This window comes from Alligator sinensis, unplaced genomic scaffold, assembly GCF_000455745.1.
Source record: "Alligator sinensis unplaced genomic scaffold, ASM45574v1 scaffold784_1, whole genome shotgun sequence".
NCBI lineage: Eukaryota > Metazoa > Chordata > Crocodylia > Alligatoridae > Alligator > Alligator sinensis.
This window is the reverse complement of record NW_005842318.1, coordinates 171,524-177,595: the sequence shown is the minus strand read 5'-3', so window position 1 is coordinate 177,595 and position 6,072 is coordinate 171,524.

Here is a 6,072-nt window from a genome sequence, read left to right as displayed (position 1 = left end):
AATACTGGCCAATAATGTGGCTCGAATCTTAATACAAATGGCAGGAACTCCTTTGCATCGTGCATCACTATAATGCAAAAGAAATGCGCTATGCAAAGAAAGCTACAGAACTGGCGGGAAAAGCTCCTGCACACGGGTCCTCTGTTGCAACAGAACACTCCACCGTGCAAAAGAGCTGCAATTTTGGCGGGAACATGATTTAGCGATGCCGAAGCGCACACAAACAAAAAAAACCACAACTTTGGGTTGTGACAGTAAGAAGAATAGTTGGGGAGGTACTGAAGTCCCGGAGGGGAGGGGAGTCGGGTGTCCAAGAACAGTGGTCGTTCCTTAAGGAGACGATCCTCCATGCCCAAAGGGAGGTAATCCGAACAAGGATCAAAGGGGGCAAGAGGGCAGAAGAGCCCCCATGGCTCACCAAAAGCATACCGGAACGTCTCCTAGCTAAAAGGGAGGCATACAACCAATGTCAGGGAGAGGCCATCACCAGGGAGGACTATACCTCGGTTGCTCGGGGCTGTAGTGGAGCTGTCAGGAAGGCCAAGGCAGAGATGGAACTGGGACTAGCTACCCAGATCAAGGACAACAAGAAGTCCCTTTTTAAATACATAGGGGGCAAAAAGAAGGTACTGGGTAATGTGGGGCCTCTGCTAAACACGCTAGGAAATCTGGTTGTCGCACCAGATGACAAAGCTAACCTATTTAACGATTTCTTTGCCTCCATTTTCCTGAGTAGGGACCAGATCAACCCATCTGCCGGAACCCACCCAGGGCTAGGGTCAGTGAGGACCTAGTCAGGGAACTTCGGGAGGGACTGGACATATTTAATTCAGCTGGTCCTGACAATCTCCACCCCAGAGTGCTGAGGAAACGAGCAGAGGTTATTGCGGGACCCCTGGCACGGCTTTACGAGCACTCGTGGTGCTCTATTGTGGTGCCAGAGGATTGGAAAAGGGCCAATGTGGTTCCCATTTGCAAAAAAGGGAGGAAGGAGGACCCAGGGAACTATAGGCCAGTTAGTCTTACCTCAATCCTGGGTAAGCTTTTTGAGAAAATTATCCTGACACATGTCCACGAGGGGCCAGCAGGGGAGGTTATGCTCAGGGACAACCAACATGGGTTCATTAGAAGCAGGTCCTGCCAGACCGACCTGGTGGCCTTCTATGACCAGGTCACAAAATCCTTAGATGCAGGGGTAGCAGTGGACGTAGTCTTTCTGGACTTCAGGAAGGCCTTCGACACTGTCTCTCACCCCATTCTCATTAAAAAACTAGGGGACTGTGGTGTCGACACCTACACAGTCAAATGGGTCGCTAACTGGCTGGAGGGCCGCACCCAGAGAGGGGTGGTGGATGGGTCATTTTCGACCTGGAGGGATGTGGGCAGTGAAGTACCCCAGGGCTCAGTCCTCGGACCCACGCTGTTCAATATCTTCATCAGTGACTTGGACAAAGAGGTAAAAAGCACCCTATTCAAATTTGCTGATGACACTAAGATGTGGTGGGATGTGGGCATGCTAGAAAGGAGGAATAGGCTGCAGATGGACCTAGACAGGTTACAGGGGTGGGCAGATGAGAACAGGATGGGTTTCAACACTGACAAATGCAAGGTGCTACACCTGGGGAGGAAGAAACAGCAGCACACCTACAGGCTGGGGAACTCCCTTCTTGTCAGTGCAGAGGCAGAAAAGGATCTTGGAATCATTATTGATGCCAAAATGAAAATGGGCCGACAGTGTGGGGACGCGGTCAGGAAGCCCAACCACACCTTGTCATGCATCCACAGATGCATCTCGAGCAGGTCCAAGGTGATCCTCCCCTTCTATGCGGCACTGGTCAGGCCACAGTTGGAGTACTGCATCCAGTTCTGGGCCAGGAGAGATGTGGACAGCACTGACAGGATCCAAAGGAGGGCCACCTGCATTATCAGGGGGCAGGGCAGTCCCTACGAGGAGAGGCTAAGGGACCTGAACCTGTTCAGCCTCCACAAGAGAAGGCTGAGGGGGGATCTAGTGGCCTGTTGCAAACTAGTCAGAGGGGACCAGCAGGCATTGGGGTGACTAGAAATAGCACTACCAGGAGTGACTAGAAATAACGGTCACAAGCTGGCAGAGGGTAGATTCAGACTAGACATCAGGAGGCGCTATTTCACTGTCAGGGCGGCTAGGATCTGGAACCAACTTCCAAGCGAAGCGGTGCTGGCTCCTACCCTGGGGGTCTTTAAGAGGAGGTTAGATGAACACCTCGCTGGGGTTGTTTGACCCCAGTACTTTTTCCTACCATGGCAGGGGGTCGGACTTGATGATCTGCTCAGGTCCCTTCCAACCCTACCAAACTATGAAACTATGAAACCCTGACCTCCGGTACTTACTCATATTCCAAGGTAATTTTTTTTCCCCTTCTTGGGGACTTCCCAAAATAGAGGGCATATTATGGTTGGGGGAACATGTGATATACAAGAAAAAATACGGACCAAAGAATTGGAGTTGTAAGTCTATTTACTTCATCTGTTCATGACACAAATCAGAAATCACGCTTCTTGGATGACAGAGATGTTTCAGGAAAACTTGTTATAAAGATTTGACTTATATTAATAACAAGTTGAATGTGCAATTCAGTACAAAAATAAATCATTTAAATATTTTCAACATTCTTTCATATAAACACGAATCCACTCAATAGTCTGTTAAGATCAAAAATCTTTAAGCAGCATCAGCTAAGAAGTTACAGATGAACTCATCAGCAATATTTAGATAATCTTCACTTGAAAATATTAACCCAAAAATTAGAATATTTTTTCTAGTAAATACCTTTTCTGTATTTTATGCTAGAGATAGCAAATATCCTTTCATACTTGTCTCAACAACAGTCATTAAATAGTCAACAACAGTCATTAAATCTGTAAGTGGTTTTTGCCACATTTCTAAAATTCTAATTGAAAACAATAAATTTACGGTGGAGAGTTGATTATGTGGAAAGTCACTTAACTGGGAGGTTTTGTATTAACAAAAGGTATCAACCAGAAGTTTGGTTTTGTTTGTTAGCAAGACAACTGTGTGTTATTTACTAGTACTTCAGGATTTTAAAAATTACACAGAACCATACTGTCTTCCTGTTTCTAATATTTGCTGTACACAGTAGTTAAAATATAGTTTTCAGCACTTCATACTGCAGTGTTTGCTTATCTAGAAAATATAATTATTCAGAACAATAGTAACATTATTCTGGATAATCAACTTTCTGCTGTACATTCAGACAAAATGATTGGAGCTCTTATTTCTATACTTGTTTCATGACCTTGCCTGCTCTCTGCTGCCATCTAGAGATATCTATTTTTATTAATTAAATCCTGATAAATATAATTTTCCACCTCTATGAATGCATTTAATCCAAAGATTTCAATAATGTTTACAGAAAGTAAAATGGAGGGTGTTGTGAACTGACACAAATTAGGAAGTTAAAGACCCCATGATATGTCTATACTACTTCATTATGGCACCAGGCAGAGCCACATAATGAAACATGCTGTGCTCTCTCCACACATGCTAGCTGCCACACTAAAAGCAGTATGACCATCTTTGTGCAGCTCTGTGCGGACACCAGTTAAACTCTGCTTCTCACTATTCAGGTGACTCCACTGCTTCCAGTTTGGTGTCTCAAGTATTGCACTGTCTAGCACCATAACTGACCAGTCCAATGTGTTCTCAAAAGGTACCTAGACATACAAAAAACTAGAACTCTTGGTTCCAAAATGATACCTTTTATTAGACCAACCAAGTACACCCCCAAAAGGTACCTAGACACTGCAGTGCTAAATGTTACAACACCTAACTGCTAGGTATCTTAATGTCTACTGTAGACTTCTTAGCCCAGAGTTGAGTGCCCAGGTTGCCCATCCAATGCTCAGGGAAACTAGGGACCCTCAAAAACCAGCCAAACAGGGAGATGCCTGGTGTGCTTGGATAGAGGTAGATGCTTATCTATACCAGTAATTACCAAGTAGGGTGCTACATCATCCTAGGATACTGGGAGATCTTCTGAAGGTTGACACAGGAAGTGTGAGGAGATAAGCAAATAAGGTGTGAACAGCATTGCAGGTATGACCGTGCCACAATAAACGAGAGTTCAGGCTCCTGAAATGCTGACTTTTACGATGGACAGTTTGACCCTCAACATGTCCCACTTACTGAAACTGACCCTCCCTTTTCCTGCCACATCTTGACCTTGGATACTGCTGGGAGGGTTTCTGGTCGACAACTGGAGTTTATGGTGGCACTACGTGGGGCTTTGCCTCCTCTTCCACACGTCAACCAAGTATTATGACATCGTCTAACTTCCTTCCCACAAAGTGGTGCCACCCCTATGTTAGTTTGCTAGATGTTGTTAATATGATTTCAGAGAAAATGGTATCAATTCAGATCAATGGTCAGTCTACCTAAGTTTCCGCCTAACTGGTTGATCATAAATAAACGATAATTAGTGAATACCAAAAATGTCTGTCATTCATTAATCCTTAAGAAAATCAATCCACCCAATTAATGTTGTTAATCCATCAAATAATAATAACCAATGAGATAAAAAAAGTCCACAATTCCTTGATCATTAAGGAAATCAGTCCATCCAATTAATTTCACTAGGCAATCGAATAACCATAATTAATTAAATCAAGAAAATGTCGGTCATTCATTGATCATTAAAGAAATCAATTAGTCCAATTAATTTAACTGAACAATCAAAGTACTCTTAATTCATTAAGGGCTAGGTCTGCTAGCATAAGAAAGTTCCTGCTTTCTAAAAGATGTGAACCACACAACACAATTCCTTCTAGGTAATCAGCCACTCCCCATTCTTCTGACCCGATGAATTACTGTCTGCTAGCTTCGCCATGCCCCAGTCAGGAACGATAAGCCCTTCATCAGCTTCATCAACATCTGCTTTACTTACCCAGCGGTGCAGCAGCCTGCACTGTCTTCCCACCATTCTCTCTCCCTACCACCTGTGCTGGACATCTGGTTATACAGTCAAACCCCAGGTGGTCTCCAATATGGGGAGAGCAGGAGCTTACAAGTCAGGGCTCCTGCTTTTCCTTCCGTTCAGCTGCTACCGCTGTTCTTGTAAGGACACAGGAGAACCCTCCAGCCCTTACTGGGCTATGATGCTTCACACAGGTATCAGAAGGGGAATTTCTGGGGGCCCCTACTCTCAGGTTCCCTTCTGGGGGGGACCCCCTGCTTCCACATAAGGGCAGACTCAGGGTCCTCCTTGGACCCTCTGCAAGGAGACAAATGTTCAACTGGCAGCTCACATAAGACCCCAAAGGGTTAACTTGTGGCCTCCAGGCTCCTGGTCTAGGCACTGCTCCCTCCACTGCTTCAGTTGCCGCTGCTACTGAAATCTCTGGATTCTGCTGCCTTCCCCACCCTGCAAGCAGGGCCAAGGCAGCCTGCATCCAGGTGGCTTGGGCAGACTTGGGGGGCCTGCATAGCACGACACAGAGGAATCTTTCTGGCACAATGCGGTGCGTGGGACACAGACACGATACAGCAGGGGAGGCATCCACTGCACAGGGGGTATGTGTAGGTAAAGGGTGGAGGGTGACATGCTTCATGAAGCATCATGTGGCCTCCATCCTGACCTGTGACTTAAACCATGATTTAAAATCAATTTGATTTAAATCAACCCCACCCTGGTTTGACCCACACAGGGGTGTGCCAGAGGCGCAGACCTCTGGGGCAGGGACAAGGGGGGCCTGAGCGTGCAGCACTGCACCACGGCCCGCAGAGTAAACAGCCGGAGGCTGACAGGCGCCTGGACCCGACCCGACCTCGACCTCCCAGCGACGTGCACAGCACGACCCCGGGGCGGTGGCCAGGAACAACCCGACTCAGCGAGCGCGGGAACGCCGGTCAGGCTCCGCCCCCACTGCCTGCGCGGTCCCAACACCCGACAGCTCCACTACAGTGCCAGCGACTCGCGCGGCAAGCGCCGACGACGCCCTCGGGACAGTGCGCAGGCGCGGCGATACCCCGCCCGGGGGGGCCGGGCCGCGCTGCCGCGCAGGCGCAGGACGGCC